Source organism: Equus asinus, chromosome 3 (genome assembly GCF_041296235.1).
Source record: "Equus asinus isolate D_3611 breed Donkey chromosome 3, EquAss-T2T_v2, whole genome shotgun sequence".
Taxonomy (NCBI): Eukaryota; Metazoa; Chordata; class Mammalia; order Perissodactyla; family Equidae; genus Equus; species Equus asinus.
In genome coordinates this window covers 129,863,865-129,882,713 of record NC_091792.1, presented here as the reverse complement: position 1 = coordinate 129,882,713, position 18,849 = coordinate 129,863,865, and the positions used below count along the sequence as shown (strand labels likewise).

At 37.4% G+C, this 18,849-nt stretch overlaps 1 protein-coding gene across 12 annotated transcripts in view; it reads right to left on the bottom strand.

The window, feature by feature from the left end:
- Positions 1-18,849, bottom strand: part of PDS5A (PDS5 cohesin associated factor A) — a 164,604-nt gene that overhangs the window by 122,245 nt on the left and 23,510 nt on the right. The window contains exon 2 of one of the 12 annotated variants that reach the window (XM_070506009.1): positions 6,957-7,009. The exons of the other annotated variants lie outside the window; for them this stretch is intronic. The gene's annotated coding sequence lies outside the window, so the exon portion shown is untranslated. The remainder of the gene's footprint in view (positions 1-6,956; positions 7,010-18,849) is intronic. 12 annotated transcript variants of the gene reach the window in all.

Here is an 18,849-nt window from a genome sequence, read left to right as displayed (position 1 = left end):
CACTTTAAATCGAAAACTAGAAATGATTAAGCTTAGTGAGTGAGGAAGGCATGTTAAAAGCCAAGACAGGCCAAAAGCTAGGCCTGCAAACAGTTAGCTAAGATGTGAATGCAAACAAAAGCTTCTTGAAGGAAGTTATATGTGCTACTCCAATGAGCACACGAATGAAAGAAAGCTAAACAGCCTTACTGCTGACATGGAGAAAGTTTTAGTTGTCTGGATATAAGACCAAATCAGCCACAAGACTGATGTCAGCATCATGGTGGAACAAGCTCTCCCAGTGAACTCTCCCCACCACGATACAACGAAAAGGACATTCATATTCCAACAGAGGACATCCACACAACATGAAAGACATCTAAGAGAGCCACACAGCCATAGGTCAGAAGATGGAGGTGCTGGAGACCCCCTTGGAGGAGGTGGAACGAGGTAAGAGAAAGCTTTGCTCCCTTCCCAAAAGACTGCTATCTGAGGATTGTGCAGCCTTTGAGAGGGAAGGAAGTGGGGAGGAGGTGCCCCTTCACAGGAACATCATGGATTCCGGAGGTCCCTTGCAGCCCAGGGGAAAGCCCCCTACTGAGGTGACTAGCTATTGCGAGGGTGACTTCATCAAGCCAACACCTCAGGAGAGCAGAATGCAACAGCAGAGCGAGAAGCCCCCAAGAGCACATAGGAGAAAGAAAGTGCCCCTTCCCCCACCCGCCCAGTGCCCAACTCCAGCACCTAGGATCCCGGCAGAACACACATGGCTCAGGAGACGCAGCTCTTGACCCCCATCCAGTGGCAATAGGTGGATACAGTGAACAAATAACCCCACAGGGGGCCAGCCCCATGGCCCAGTGGTTAAGCTTCAGCAGCCTGGGGTTTCGCAGGTTCGGATCCTGGGCATGGACATGGCGCCGCTCATCAGACCACCTTGAGGCAGCATCCCACATGCTACAACTAGAAGGACCCACAACTAGAATATACAACTATGTATTGGGGGGATTTGGGGAGAAAAAGTAGAAAAAACAAACAAACAAAAAACACCACAATGCAGAAGAACAAAACCACGCCCCTGAGCAGTATCAAAAATTAGATTAAATCTCCAGACCAGAAGGAAAATGACAAGAACCCAGAAATATATAATCTAAATGACAGAGAACTCAAAATAGCTATCCTCAAAAAAGTGAACGAGTTTAAAGAGAATGTAGATAGACATTTTGACAAGCTCAGGAGCTACTTCACAAAAGAGATGGAAACTATAAAGAACAACCAATTAGAAATAATGGAGATGAAAGACACAATCGATGAGATAAAACAAAATATGGATTCCCTGAATGCTAGAACTGATATCATCAAAGAACGAATCGGGATAACTGAGGACAGACATATTGAAAAGTTCCAGATAGAGGAGAGAGAACTAAGACTAAAAAGAAATGAAGAAAGTCTCCAAGAAGTATCTGACTCAATTAGGAAACGCAGTGTAAGATTATAGGTATTCCGGAGGGAGAAAGAAGGAGAAGGGAACTTAAAGCTTGTTCAAAGACATAATAGTGGAGAACTTCTCAAACATGGAGAAGGAAATGGAAATCCATGTGAAAGACTACCAGATCTCCTAAATATGTCAATGTAAAAAGACCTACTGCAAGGCATACAGTAGCGAAACTGGCAAAAGTCACTGACAGAGGAAAAATACTAAGGGTAGTAACGCAGAAAAAAAAAACTTACAAAGGAACTCCTATCAAGAAGGGCCTCATATGTGAAAAACAAAAGGGGGAGAAAGGGGTTGCAAAGCACAGAGTAAGGAGATAAACAGGTAGATAAAATCAGAAAAGTGTAGCTATACATCAGAACAGGTTAGCAAATACTCAAGAATAACTATAAGATAAAGGGAAAGAAAAGACCAAAAACAAAGATAATCTTGTCATTTTAACCACAAACTCACAACACAAGATGGAATAAGATGGAAGAAAAACAACTTAGGAGGGCAAGAGGAAGGGGACTGAGTTGGTTTAGTCTAAGGACATAAGAGGTAATCAGAAAATGGATTATCTTATCTACAAGATTCTGCATGCAAACCTCATGGTAACCACTAAACAAAAAAGCAGAGCAGAGACAAAAATAATAAATAAGGAGAAAACTAAGAAACCCAGAATAAAAAACTACAAATCAGCCACAACACTCCTTTAAGCTAAAGCCTAATCCAGAGCAAGGCTCTAACTCTCTTCAATTCTCTGAAGGTTGAAGAGGTGACTAAGCAAGAGAAGAAAAGTTTGAAGATAGCAGAGATTGATTCATGAGGTTTAAGGAAAGAAGTTATTTCCATAAGATCAAAGTGAAAAGTGAAGCAGCAAGTGCTTATGTAGAAGCTGCAGAAAACCACCCAGAAGTTCTAGCTAAGATCATTATCAAAGTGGCCACACTAAACAACAGTTTTTCAATGTAGAAATACCAGCTTTCTTTTGGAAGAAGATGCCATCTAGGACTTTCATATTTAGAAAGGAGTAGTCAATGCCTCGCTTCAAAAGACAGGCTGACTCTCTTGTTAGGGGCTAATGTAGCTGCTGACTTTAAGTTGAAGCCAATGCTCATTTACTATTCCAAAAATCCTAGGGCCCTTAAGAATTATGCTAAATCTACTCTGCCTGTGCTCTATAAATGGAACATAACCTGGATGACAACACATCTGTTTACAACATGGCTTACTGAATATTTTAAGCTCACTTCTGAGAAGTGCTGCTCAGAAAAAAAGATTCTTTTCAAAATATTACCATTCATTGACAATGCACCTGGTCACCCAAGAGCCCTGATGGAGATGTACAATGAGATTAAGGTTGTTTTCATGCCTGCTAACACAACATCCATTCTGTAGCACATGGATCAAGAAGTCATTTTGAATTTCAAGTCTTACCTATTTAAGAAATGCATTTCGTAATATTATAGTTGCCACAGATAGTGATTCCTCTGATGGATCTGGGCAAAGTAAATTGAAAAGTCTCTGAAAAGGATTCACCATTATAGATGCCATTTAAGAACATTCGTTATTCACGGGAAGAAGTCAAAATATCAACATTAACAAGAGCGTGGAAGAAGTTGATTCCAGCCTTCCTGGATAACTCTGAGGGGTTCACAACTTCAGTGGGGCAAGTAACTGCAGATGTGGTGGACACAGCAAGAGAACTAGAATTAGAAGTGGAGCCTGAAGATGTGACATGATAAAATCTTAATGGATGAGGAGTTGCTTCTTATGGATAAGGAAAGAAAGTGGTTTCTTGAGATGGAATCTACTCCTGGTGAAGACACTGTGAAGACTGTCGAAATGACAACAAAGAATTTAGAATATGACATAAACTTAGTCGATAAAGCAGTGGCAGGGTTTGAGAGGACTGATTCTAATTGTGAAAGGAGTTCTACTGCGGGTAAAATGCTATGAAACAGCATCACACGCTACAGAGAAATCATCCGGGGAAGGAAGAGTCAATGGATGTGGCAAACTTCACTGTTGTCTTGTTTTAAGAAATTGCCACTGCCACCCCAACCTTCAGCAACTACCATCCTGATGAGTCAGCAGCCATCAACACCAAGGCAAGGCCCTCCACCAGCAAAAAGATTATGATTTGCTGAAGCCTCAGATGGTGGTTAGCATTTTATAGCAATGAAGTATTTACTTAAGGTACGTATGTTGTTTATCAGACACAATGCTATTGCATACTTAATAGACCACAGTATAGTGTAAACATAACTTTTATATGCACTGGGAAACCAAAAAATTTCTGTGATTTGCTTTATTGCAATATTCACTTTACTGTGGTGGTCTGGAATTGAATCTGAAATATCTCTGAGGTATGCCTGTATAAGGAAATGCACTAGGGGAAAGATGATAAGGGGATAGTGGGAAAGAGTAGACAGCAGCCGAGAAGTAGAACTGAGTAAAGCCTCCCTACATCAGTTGCCAAAAATAATTCTACCCAGAAGAACCCAATGACTGGAAAAGAAAGGGAAAACAAAAGTTAGTTCTTTGAAAAGATCAAGAAAATGGACAAACATGTAGCTAGACTGACCAAGAAAAAAAAGATTCAAATTACTAGATTCAGAAATGAAAGGGGACGTTACTACTGATCTTACTAAAATAAAAAGGATTATGATGAAGTACTATGAACAATCATATACCAATAAATCAGATAACTTACATGAAATGCACAAATTCCTAGAAAGACACAAACTACTGACAGTGACTCAAGAACAGAAAACCTGAAGAAACTTGTAACAAATGAAGAGACTGAATTAATAATCAACAACTACACACAAACAGAAGTCGAGGCCCAGAGAGCTTTCGTGCTGAATTCTAATGAACATCAATAAAATTAGTATCAATTTTTGACAAACTCTTCCAAAAAATAAAAGATGGTGAAACACTTCCAACTCATTTTCCAAAAGTAGACAAAGATATCACACAAAAAGGAAATTATAGACCAGTATCTTTTATGAATATGGATGCAAAAATTTTCAACAAAATACTAGCAAATGAAATCTAGTAACACATAAAAAAACTATACACTATGATCAAGTGGGATTTATGCTAGGAATGCAAGGTTGGCTCAATATTTGAAAATCAATTAGAATCCATCATATCAACAGAACAAGAAACAAAAATCACATAATCATCTTAATAGATGCAGAAAAAGTATTTCACAAAATCCAACACCCTTTGATGATAAAAATACTCAAGAAACTAGTAACAGAAATTCCTCAACATGACAAAGGGTGTTTACAGAAAATCCACAGCCAACATCATATTCAATGGTGGCAAATTGGATGCTTTCCCACTAAAATTTTTAAAAAGTCAAGGAGGTCTGTTTTCACTACTTCTATTTAACATTATACTGAAGGTTCTAGCCAGGTCAATTTGGCAAGATAAAACATATAAAGCATCCTGATTAGAAAAGAAGTAGTAAAGTTACCTCTATTCACAGATTACATGATCCTGCATATAAAAACACCTCTGAAGGAATCTATCAAAACTGATTAGAACAAATAAGTTTAGTAAAGTTGTAGGATGTAAGATCAACATACAAAACTCAACCAAATTTCTAAATACTTGGAGTGAAGAATCTGAAAATAAAATTAAGAAAACAATTTCCTTCACAATAGCATCAAAAGCATCAATTATATTAGGAATTAATTTAACAAAAGTGCAAAACATACTCTGAAAACTAAAAAACATTGTGGGAAGAAATCAAAGAAGATCTAAATAAATGGAGAACATCCAATGTTCATGGGTCAGAAGACTCAGCATTGTTAAGACAGCAACAGGCCCTAAACTGATAAACACATTCAAAGCAATCCTCGTCAGGATCCAAGCTGACTTCTTTGTAGAAACTGACAAGTTGATTGTAAAATTCATACGGAATAGCTAAAACAGTCCTGAAAAAGAGCAAAGTAGGATCATTCACATTTTCTGATTTCAAAACTTACTACAAAAGCAACAGTAATCAAGACAATGTATAAAGTTCTCATCACAAGGGAACAAAAACATGTCTTAAATCTACACAAAATGATAGATGTTACCTAAACTTATTGTGGTAACCATTTTACAATATATGTAAGTCAAGGCATTATGTAGTACAATTCAAACTTACACAGTGCTGTATGCCAATTATATCTGAGTAAGATTGGGGAAAAAAGTGCGGTATTGGCACAAGGACATACAAATCAGAGGAAGAGAAGAGCCTAGAAATAAACCCATACATCAACGGTCAACTAATTTTTGACAAGGGTGACAAAGCCATCTAATGGGGAAAGAATAGCCTTTGCAATAAATGGTGCTAAGGACAGAACAGCCTTTTCAATATGGGGCCAGGACAACTGGACATCCGCATGCACAAGAATGAACCTGGACCCTTACCTCACACCATATACAAAAATTAACAAATTCTGAGCAAATTTGATCAAAAAAAAATCAAAGACCTAAATGTAAGAGGTAAAAGTATAAAACTCTTAGAAAAAAACAGGCATAAATCTTTGTGACCTTAGTTTAGGCAAAGAGTTTCTTACAGATGACACCAAATGTGTAAGCGACAAAAGACAAAAAAGTAGATAAATTGGACTTCATCAAGATGAGAAACATTTTTACTTCAAAGGACACCATCAGGAAAGTGAAGAGGCAACCACAGAAGAAAATTTTTGCAAATCATATACCTCATGAGGAACATGTATTCAAGATATATATAAAGAATACTTACAATTCAATAATAAAAAGACAACCCAATTTAAAAATGGACAAAGAATTTGAACAGACATTTCTCCAAAGAAGATACACAAACGGCTAATAAGCATATGAACAGATTCTTGACATCATTAGTTATCAGGAAAATGCAAATCAAAACTATAATGAGATACCACTTCACATGCACTAGGTTGGTTAGAATCAAAAAGTAAGACAGGGAATGATATCAGCACCATGGCAGAGTGACCTCATCCCTTAGTCTCTTCTCCTTAAGATAGAGTGAAAAGGAAATTTGTAAACCAATACAGGACAGTCACACAACACAACAGACATCTGAGAAATCCAGATAGCCAAACGTCTGAAGGTGGGAGTGCTGGACCCCCCAGGAGACAGTGGAAGGAGGCAGGCAGATCTCCTCTCCCCACCGAGTGGCAGCAATCCAGAGTGCAGGAGCTTGCATGGAGGCCAGCACATGCCTTTGAGACAAAGGGGAAAAGGCAGCCCTCCATGGGAATACTTAGCTCTTGGAGGTGCCTCCCAGTCTGTGGCAATGCTCAACACTGAGGAGGCTAAACAATTGCAGGGGCATGCATGCCAAGCCAAGCAGCCCAGGCAAGTAGACAGTGAGTGCAGAGTGGGAGCACGTGGGATCACACAGGCGAAAGAAAGCACCCCTCCCCTACTCCCACCTGGCGAACCACCTCAACCAGTCAACCAGAGCAGGGGATCCCTGCCAGAGCGCACGCACCCATGTGTCTAAAGCAGCAGAAGTGGTGTCCCATACAGCAGAACCAGAAGGACCTACAACGAGAATATACAAGTATGTACTGGGAGGCTTTGGTGAGAAGAAGAAAAAAAAGAAAAAAGAGAACTCAAGAATACAATCCCATTTACAACTGCAACAAAAAGAATAAAATATCTAGGAACAAATTTAACCAAGGACATGAAAGATCTATACACTGAAAACTATAAGACATTACTGAAACAAATAGATGACGATGACATAAACAAATGAAATGATATTCCATGCATATGGATTGGAAGAATGAACATAGTTAAAATATCCATACTACCTAAAGCAATCCACAGATTCAATGCAATCCCAATCAGAATCCCAATACATTCTTAATGGAAATACAACAAAGAATCCTAAAATTCACATGTGGCAACAAAAGAACCTGAATAGCTGAAGGAATCCTGAGGAAAAAAAGGACAAAGCTGGAGGCGTCACAATCTCTGATCTCAAAATATACTACAAAACTATAGTGATCAAAACAGCATGGTACTGGCACAAAAACAGGCACGTAGATCAATGGAACAGAACTGAAAGCCCAGAAATAAAACCACACATCCACAGACAGCTAATCTTCGAGAAAGGCACAAAGAACATACAAATACAGAAAGGAAAATCTCTTCAATAAAAAATGCTTGGAAAACTGGACAGCCACAGGCAAAACAATGAAGGTAGAGCATTATCTTTCACCATGCACAAAAATTAACTCAAAATGGATCAAACACTTGAAAGTAAGACGTGAAACCATAAAACTCCTAGAAGAAAATATAGGCAGTACATTCTTTGAGATTCGAATACCATATCTAGTTGGGCAAGGGAAACAAAAGAAAAAATAAACAAATGGGACTTCACCAAACTAAAGGGCTTCTGCAAGGCAAAGGAAATCAGGAACAAAGCGAAGAGACAACCCACCAACTGGGAGAAAATATTTGCAAATCATATATCCGACAAGGGGTTAATCTCCATAATAGATAAAGAACTCATACAACTCAACAACAACAAAAAAACAAACAACCTGCTCAAAAACCAGGCTGAGGATATGAACAGACATTTCTCCAAAGAAGATATACAGATGGTCAACAGGCACATGAAAAGATGTTCAACATCACTATCATTAGAGAAATTCAAATAAAACTACAATGAGATATCACCTTACACCTGTCAGAATGGGTATAATTACCAAGACAAAAAATAACAAATGTTGGAGAGGTTGTGGAGAAAATGGAACTCTCATACAATGATGGCGGGACTGCAAACTTGTGCAGCCACTATGGAAAACAGTATGGAGATTTCTCAAAAAATTAAAAATAGGACTACAATATGACCCAGCCATCCCACTACTGGGAATTTATCCAAAGAACTTGAAATCAACAATTCAAAGAGACTTATGCACTCTTATGTTCACTGCAGCATTATTCACAATAGCCAAGACGTGGAAGCAACCCAAGTGCCCATCGACTGATTATTAGATAAAGATGATGTGGTATACATATACAATGGAATACTACTCAGCCATAAAAAAAGACAAAATCATCCCATTTGCAACAACATGGATGAATTTGAGGGTATTATGTTAAGTGAAATAATCCACACAAAGACAGACAAACACTGCGTGATTTCCCACATATGTGGAAGATAAACACATGCACAAAGAGAACAAATTAGTGGTTACAAGAGGGGACGGGTGCTGGCAGATGGGCATAAGGAGTAAAGGGGCACAGGCATACAGTGGACTGACAAATAATAATATACAACTGAAATTTCACAATGTTATAAACTATTATATACAAGCTCAATAAAATAAGGAAAAAAAGTCAGATAATTCCAAATGTTGATGAGGACATGTAGAAACTGAGCCCTCAAAACACTACTGGTAAGCACATAAAATGGTCCACACACTTTGGAAAAATCAGTTCCTCAAATGACTAAATATTTGCTATAACCCAATAATTCCACTCTTAAAGGCAAAAGAAATGAAAATATATGTCCATACAGAAACTTGTACACGAACGTTTACATTATTCCTAACAGCCAAACAGTGGAATCAACTGAAAAGTCTGCCAACTGATGAACAGATAAACAAAATTTGATACATCCATACAATGGAATATTATCTGGCCATAAAAAGGAATGAAGGGGCCAGCCCCGTGACCGAGTGGTTAATTTCACGCTCTTCACTTTGGCGGTCCCAGGTTTCGCTGGTTCTGATCCTGGGTGATCTGCTCGGCAGGCCATGTTGAGGCGGCGTCCCACATCCCACAACTAGAAGGATCCACAACTAGAATGTACAACTGGGTACTGCGGGGATTTGGGGAGAAAAAGCAGAAGAAAAAGAAAAAAAAAACAAGATGGGCAACAGTTGTTAGCTCAGATGCCAATCTTCAAAAAAAAGGAATGAAGATGTTACAAAACAGATAAACCTTGAAAACATTATGCTAAGTTAAAGAAACTAGTCGTGAAAGATCATGTCACATGATTCCAGTTATATGAAATGTCCAGACCAGGGATATGCACAGAGACAGAAAGTAAATCAGTGATTGCTTAGAGCTAGAGGGACATATGGGAGTGACAGCAAAAGGTTACGGAATTTCTTTTGGAGGTAATGAAATTACTCTAAAATTGACTGTGGTGATGGTTACACACATCTGTGAACATACTAAAACCAGTGATTGTACACTTCAAATGGGTGAATTGTATGATATGTGAATTATATCAATAAAGCCGTTTTTAACAAAGAAAATATAGATGAATAAAAAATGAACTGGAGGGAGCCAGCCCTGATGGCCTAGTGGTTAAAGTTCGGCGCTCTCAGCGCTTTGGTGGTCTGGGTTCGTTTTCTGGTTGCAGAACCACACCACCCGTCTGTATGATGCCATGCTGTGGTGGCAGCTCACACAGAAGAACTAGGAGTTACAACTAGGATAGGCAACCATGTACTGGGGTTTTGGGGAGGGGAAAAAAGAATGAACTGGAGGGATCTCCTAAAATCTTCCCATCTTTCCACAAAAATATTCCTTTAAATGGTTAGGTCCCTTAAGGAAATGAAAAAGGGTTCAACTGACAAAACGGTGATTCATAAGCCACCTTCCAATATTAGCAAAAAGAATAACTGAAAGAAAAGACACATAATTGTACTCGACCATGTAAGCCAAATAAGCTAACCATGGCTTTTTCTATATAACCACTGGGCATTGACATCTATATTATATATTACTCTTCCTCCAGCAAGTTCTGAGCAAACAGAGGAGGGCAAAAAGAGTCACCTAGAGAAACTAAGGGAGAATGCAAAGGCTCAAAGACAGGACAATCTTCTGCAATGCAGAGTACATTCCTTTTATAAAGTGAAAAAGGCCCAGGGAATTATGAGACAATATTGTAAGACCACAAAATAAAATTCAAGGGGAAAACAAGAACTTGCAGCTTGTAGTCTGTGTAGTATAGTATAACCCTTAACTATGAATGTAGGGGAGGGAGCAAGAGACCAAATATATCTATTCTCCACAGAAGAAAAAAGTTAACTTCAGAGAAAAGATTTTATATAGGTTACACTGTTGTTAAGTAGAGGATCCAGGATTTAGACATAAACCTTCAGATTCTCATTCAGAATTCCTACACTAAGAATTTAAATTTACAATTCACTCCAGATCAAAGACCCAATTAACATCCTGGCATTACAGTTCCTTATTCATAGAGTGACCATATGCCCAGATTTGCCTCAGATAGTCCTAGTTCACACCTGTTGTCTCAGCATAATTACTAAACGTACCTCTAATCAATTTATCTCATCAATGTTTTGTTTTGTTTTGTTTTTGAGGAAGATTAGCCCTGAGCTAACTACTGCCAGTCCTCCTCTTTTTGCTGAGGAAGACTGGCCCTGAGCTAACATCCGTGCCCATCCTCCTCTACTTTATATGTGGGACGCCTACCACAGCATGGCGTGCCAAGCAGTGCCATGTCTGCACCGGCGAACCCTGGGCCGCCGAGAAGCAGAATGTGCGAACTTAATCGCTGCGCCACCAGGCCAGCCCCTCATCAATGCTTTTCATCTTTATCCTACTTGAGTCACACCTGGAAACTCCTCACTGGAAACTCTATTATCTTCAATATCCTGAACTGTAAAATTTCCTTTTCAGAACAAAACATCCTAACTCCCAGCACCTCCATTTTTTAAATCTTACTGAATCTACTCTTTGCCTTCAATATGAATCCTAAATCTTCAAATCAGTCTATAGGCCCCTCCTGCCTTACTTATTGCCCTGTTGGCATAGACCCAAGTGTAGCCATTTCAATCATGCTCTAACAATACAAGACACACCTCCATCCTGGCCTTTGGTAATTCTTGATTTTCAATCTCAAATCCAGAGTGGTTTCTATTGGCTGAGTCCACCAGGCCAGCAATGCTAAGGACTGATGAGCATAGAAACTCATTCTACCCTAATCTCTGAAACTGATCTCCTCCTTACAGGCCAGAAAGAACACAAATTAAATTTTTTATTTATTCAGGCCATGGGTGTGAATTCTGGACTGCCTCTTAATGGATATACGACCTGAATAAATTACTTAGTCTCTCTGCATCTGGAAAACAAAGACAACAATACCTTAAAAGACTGTGATATTTAGAGATAACAGACAAGAAGTTCCCAGACTAGTGTCTGGTATACATGGAATAAATAAAAATTACCATATTTTTATCATTTCGAAGACCGATATTTTAACATTGATATTGAGATATCTTAAAATCAGTGGTCTTACAAAAAATAACAGCCAGAGAAACTATAAGAGAATTGTTGTTACTTGCACTTGTACAAACTTCAGTTTAAAAATCTTACGCTGATAATGTCTGATAATATGCCGAAAGCACTAGCACCAAATCTTGCAGCATTAAGTGTTAATGACTTGGAAGAACATTTTAGAAACAATAGCGGAACACTCTTTAAGGATATTTTGCATCACTAATATTTTTGATGATGACACACTATGGAAAAACACAAACATCAATACCTAGTCAAAAATAAGATTTAGAAGGGTCAAATTCTGAATGTGAGGATTTTTAGGAATAACAATTTATTTCAATTTCATTTTCCTTTATGTACATAAAAAACTGTCTAAATAAGTTATCTATATGAGCTCTTTCAATAAGCATAAAATAAAAATTTCTAGGTGTTAAAATCACCAGATCATAATATAATTAGTAATCTTTTTTTGGCAATGGACTCATACCTATGGAACTGATGGGTCTTTCTGCCTATCCCATAACAGGCAGCTTGATAGTACAGTGGAATAACCTGCTGTTACAATACCATTTGAGAAGACAGTGCCCTGAAAAGGTGAGGTTCTATTTTATACAATGTGGCATATGCTCCAAACTTGTGACTATAAATTATGCTACTTCTCCCACAGTACATGGGTCTGGATTGAAGTGTGGAAATCAGAGTGCTTCTTCCCACTATTATATCTAATACCCTACTCAAAGAATTTTTGTTTCCAGCCCTAAAACTTTTGGTCTGCTGGTTTAGAGGTTTTGGTTTCCATAAGAAGAATGCTTCTATTTAAGACACAACAATGGCTTCAGTAAGCTAAAGTTGAGATTGCCATCTGACCATTTTGGGCTGTTCAGGCCACTGAAACAACAGGTAAAGAGATTTACTGTAATGGCTGGTGTCAGTGATCCCAACTACTATGGGAAAAGTAGGCTACTACTATGCAATAGGGGCAAGGAAGAATATGTCTGAAACTCAGTACATGTACTAGGACAGTGTTTCTCAAACCATTGGTGGTGAAGAACCAGTTGCGGATTTTTAAAAAATTCCAACATAATTGTAAAATACAAAATAATGTACATAGATGTTGCAGCAATGGCAAATTGCCTACCAACATTTCTAAACGTTCATTCTCAATTTCGGCATTTATCCTGTTACGAACTGGCACTACACTCTCAATAGCTAAGGTACTTCTTAGGATTTCTGCATGCCATATTAAAAGTTCACAGGAAACTACAGTGTCCTAATAAAGTCAGGATCCTACAGGTTTCAGGCAGACCCCTTGGGAATGAAGTTTAAGGACAACCCATCAAGTTAAAAACAAAACAAAACCTGATCAGCTCCAGCTGAAGTACTGAGAGAAGGCAAAAGATAGAGAATGGGTTGTGGAATAAGCAAGTTAATTAAAGCCCTATGACCAGCATAAAAATGAGGGCTGTAAGCAGCTATGCAATTCTGCTGTCACTGTTTGTTAACACCTGTGTGCTGGTATATTCACTAATGTATTTTTCCTTTCCTCTTCTTTTCTCCTAATTTCCCCTAAGTCAGGGGTTGGCAAACTTTTTCTGAAAAGGACAAGAAAGCAAATGTTTTAGGTGTGTAGCCCACAAGATCCCTGTCATAACTACTTAACCGCTGTGATAGCATGAAAGCAGCCAAAGACAATACATATATGAATGAGCATGGCTGTGTTCCAATAAAACTTCATTTATAGCCATATAATTTTCAGGTATCACAGATTATTATTACTCTTTTGATTTTCCCCTCAACCACTTAATAATGTAAAAACCATTCTTTGCTTCCAAGCCTACAAACGCAAGCAGCAGGCCACATTTGGCCTGCAGGCCAGTTTGCCAATCCCTGAGTTAGACTATTCAGGTGGAATAGTGTTTTAATTAAAAAAGTGATTATGATCACCCAGAATTGGGTATGTTATCACCTAGAGATTGGATAGTGTGACTAAGCAGACTATCTAAAAAGAGGTAAGAGTGTATTCACTTTTTAAAGAAGAATAGTCATACCTTGTTAGATGAAAACATGAAATAATTATTTTCGGTCTATGGAAGTTGAAGTATCAGTAGAATAGTGTGCTAATTATTTACACAGTGTCTCTGAACTTCAAACCCACCCTTCTACACTCTGTTCTCTGATGTGGAGACTGGGATTCTGGAAAATGCGTTGCCCAGACTTCTTTGACAGGAAGCAGAGTGACTACAGGGCAGGAAGAAGGAAAAGGGATTTCTTTCTTATTTTTCTTGCTATTTCTGCCAACGTCACTCCACTAATCTTCAGGTTCTTTCAGCACTCAAAACTGTTTAATTGCTAATATTTGTTGTTAGTAACTTTAAACACCGAATGGCTTCAGAAAGTAGCCTTGGCTGCAGACTTGGTAATGTTTCTCAATGAATTCAAGATATAACTACAAAACTGTTAAGCATTTATATGTGAAACTTACACCTTGCAGTAAAATCATTTCAACAACTAACATGGATTGAATCACAAGAAATGTCAAGTTCCTCCTTGCTGTGTTGCCAAAAGTTATAAAAAAAAAAAAAAAGTGAGATCTTCATTTCCAAGCTCAAACTACAAGTCCAGCAGCATTTTTAGGACGTCAGTGCACATACACAGGAAATTTCCACATTTCAAAGTCCATTTCAAACAGCAATTGAGGAGCTTCCACCTAACCCACTACAAGTGAAAGCAATTAATATGCAATGTAATGACATGCTAAAAGGCAATTATCAAGAGGAGACTATAAAATAATTCTGAAGTGCCTTCCAAGCAATGAATATGTTCAATTAAAATCATAAGCTCATGAACTGATATCAATATTTGGGAGTATGTACCTGTGTGAAAAACCATTTTCAAATGAAATACACAGAATCTTATTACAGATCAGCATTAATAGGTGAACATTCGAAACCAGTTTTGCTGAAGGGGAACACTAGCTCTGAACCCCAATAAAGTAAAACGTTAGTTCCATTCCTGGCCAAAGAACTCCAATCTTCTCATTAGTAGACCTGTATTACAAAAAAATGTACTAAATATTATTGCTATGTTTTGAATTTAGTCAAAAAAATTTCTGGAAATTTCTTCTCTGTTACTGTACCTACACAGTATCCTCTTGACCCAAAAGTATAAAATATTTACTATCTGACCCTTCAGATAAAAAAATCTACCGACCCCCAGGATGTACTTAAGATAAATTTGTCCCTACCTCTACCTGTTTCATAAAGGCAGAAAATTATTAACGCAAATATCTATCAACAACAGTATGGATAAATAAATTGTGGTATATTCATACAATGAAAAGGAATTACTGCAACACATAACAATATGGATGAATCTCAGATATAGTATTTAGAAGAATTGCCAGACACACAAAAAAGTACATACTGCATGATTCCATTTATATTAAGTTTGATGGCAAAACTAATGTATGTTGATAGAGATCAGAAGACTATCTATCTCTGGGGAGGAAACAAGGCAGTCTCCTGTGGTGCCAGAAATGTTTTACACCTTGGTCTGGATAATGGTTGTGTGTGTATACACATGGAAAATTAACAGAACGTTACAGTTAAGGTCTATGCACTTTACTATATGTAAATTATATATAAAGAGAGGAAAAACACACAGGCAAGTTAATGTCACATACATCATTCCCCAAGTCACTGTGACTTTATATTTTCCAAGCTGTACCTGTGGTTCAAGAAGACAAAAGAAAAAGTGAGTAAAACTGAAAATAAATCAATAGGAATTATCAAATTTGAAGAACAGAGAGGAATGATTGAAAAAAGTAAAAGAGCCCCAGTGAACAGAGGACAAAAAAAAAAAAAAAAATCGAATGCATATGGAATTAGATCCTAGAAAGAGAAGAGAAAGGGGGAGAAAATAAAAACTTGATATAGTGACCAAAAATTTCCCAAATTTGGTGACAGACATAAATTTACACATCCAGGAAGCTCAGTGATTCCAAAGCAGGACAAGTATGGAGGAAACACACACCTTGGGACATCATAGTGAAACTGCTGAAAATCAAAGAAACAAAGAAATATCTTGTAAGCAGCCAAAAAAACCTGACATGTTACATACAAGGGACCAAAAATGCATATAACCACTGACTTCTCATCTGAAACACTGGAGAGCACAAGATAGTAGAATTACATCTTTAAAGTCCAGAAACTGTTAACCCAGAATTTTATATCCAGAACACAATATCCTTCAAAAATAAAGGTTAAATAGACATTTTCAGACAAATGAAAACTAAATGAAATTATCTCAGCAAATCCTCACTAACAGGAATTTCCTCAGGCTGAAGGGATATATCATTAGGAGGAAAATCCAATGTTTGGGAAAGAACGAAAAGCACAAGAAGTGATAATGAGCGCATAAATATAAAAGACTATTTCCTTGCAATTTATTTAAAGTATACATAAACTGTTTAATATGGGGTTTATAATGTTTGTATAGCATAATGGGGGGGGATAAATGGACTTGTACTGATGGAAAGTTCTTACATCTTACATGAAGTAGTACAAAAATAAAAGCCTAAGACTGTAAAAAGTTAAAGATATATATTGCAATCTCTGTGCAACCAGACAGATAGAAACAGACACACAAACAGAGCAAAAAGATATGCTTATAAAGCCAATAGATAATTACAGTGGAATTCTAAAAAATAGCAAATTAAGACAAAAGGCAGGAAAGGAGGAGCAACAACAATAAACAGATGAGACAAACAGAAAAAGTACAAAATGGTAGACGTATACCTAACCATATTAATAATATTAAATCTAAGTCAATTATACACTCCAACCTAAAGGAAAGATTGTCAAATGAAAAAAATACTTAAAAAAAATTTTTAAAGCATGACTCAACTATACGCTGGATGCATTTTGTTTTTTTGCAGGGAAAGATTTGCCCTGAGCTAACATCTGTTACCAATCTTCCTCTTTTTTTTTTTTCCTCCCCAAAGCCCCAGTGCATGGTTTTATATCCTAGTTGTGATTCCTTCTAGTTCTTCTATGTGAGCCATCACCAATATGTGGCAACTGACAGACAGGTGGTGTGGTTCTGCAACTGGGAAATGAACCCGGGACACCAAAGCAGAGCACTGAACCTTAACCACTAGGCCATCAGGGCTGGCTCAAGGATGCATTTTAAACATAAAGACACGTAAGGTTGAAAGCAAAAGGATGGAAAAATATATAATGCAAACAAAAACCTTAAAAAGGGTATAACTTAGGTATCAGGAACATTGCGTCAGTCTAAAAGGGTCAACTTACCAGGAAGATCTAACAGTCATAAATGCATATGTGCCTAACAACAGAATTTCAAAATAATAGAAAGAATAACTGACAGAATTAAAGGGAGAAACAGATAATTCTACAATCACAGTTTTAGCCTTTAGCACTCCTTCTCAGCAACACAACTAGATCAAAAATTTTAAAAATCAATAAAGTCTTAGGTGATAAATAACAATCTCAATCTCCTGACCTAAAGGACACTACATCCAACAGCAGCAAAATACACATTCTTCTCAGGTACACATGTATGTCTGCCAAGATAGGCCATATGCTGAGCCAAAAATCCCCAAATCTTAATAGATTCAAAAGACTGGAATCTTACAGAGTACTTTTCTGATCACAGGAGATTTAAATTAGAAATCATTAAGAGACAGCTATTTACAAATACTTCAATTATTTGGAAATTAAATCACACATTTCTAAAGAACTCACATGTCAAAGAAAAAATCACACAATAACATTTCTAATTAAGAAAAAATTTCTAATTAAGTGGTAATGAAAACATATCAAAACTAGTGAGATCCAATTAAAACTGTTTTAAAAGAAATGGATAGCTTTAAAAAGCTTATGTCAGGATAGTGGTTCCCAAACCGGGAAGGTTTTGCCCGCCAGGAGACATCTGGCAATGTCTGGAAACATTTTTAGATGTCATAACTGTGAGGATGGGGCTTACAACTGTCATCTAGTGGGTATTTTTGTAGGATGCCGCTAAATATCCTACAATGCACAAGACAGCTTCCCCAAACAAAGAATTATCTGGTCTAAAATGTCAAGAGTGCTGAGGTTGCAAAAACCTTGTGTTAGAAAACTCAAACTACAAAGAAGGAAGAAAATAACAGAAATCAGTGAAATAAAAAACAAGCAACAGAGAAAATTAGCAAAGCCAAAAGTGAGATCTTTGAAAACAGTAACAGATTTGACAAATCCCTTGCTAGACAGATAAATTAAAAACAGAGAACCAATATGAGGAATATTCCACAGATCCTATAGACACTAAAAGGATAATAAGATATTATAAATATTAGCTTTATGTGAATAAATTAGATGAATTAGAAGAAATGGACAAATTCCTTGGTAATACAATATTACCATACATTGTTGATGGGATGGTAAAACAGTATAACCACTTTGAGAAAAAGACTAGCAGTGCTTATTAAACATAGTCAATTTTATGACTCAATGATTGCACACCTAGGTACTTACCCAATATAAATTAAGGCATATGTCCAATAGAAGACTTGTACAGGAATGTTTATACCTTTATTCACAACAGCCTAAAGTGTAAACAGTACAAGTTTCCAGGGGCTGGCCCCGTGGCCGAGTGGTTAAGTTCGCGCGCTCCGCTGCAGGCGGCCCAGTGTTTCGTTGGTTCGAATCCTGGGCGCGGACATGGCACTGCTCATCAGACCACGCTGAGGCAGCGTCCCACATGCCACAACTAGAAGAACCCACAACGAAGAATACACAACTATGTACCGGGGGGCTTTGGGGAGAAAAAGAAAAAAATAAAATCTTTAAAAAAATAAAAAAAAAAAACAGTACAAGTTTCCATCAATACAAGAACAGTAAAACAAATTGGTATATTCATGCAATGGAATAACAGCCATGAAAAGGTACGAACTAATGATACATGCAACAACATAGACGAATCTCAAAAATATTATGTTGTGTGACAGAGAACTTGCACAAGAGTACATACACACTGCATGGTTCTATTTATATGAAATTTTAGAAGAAGCAAAACTAATCTAGGTTTAAAAACCTTTAAGTGTGGTTACCTCT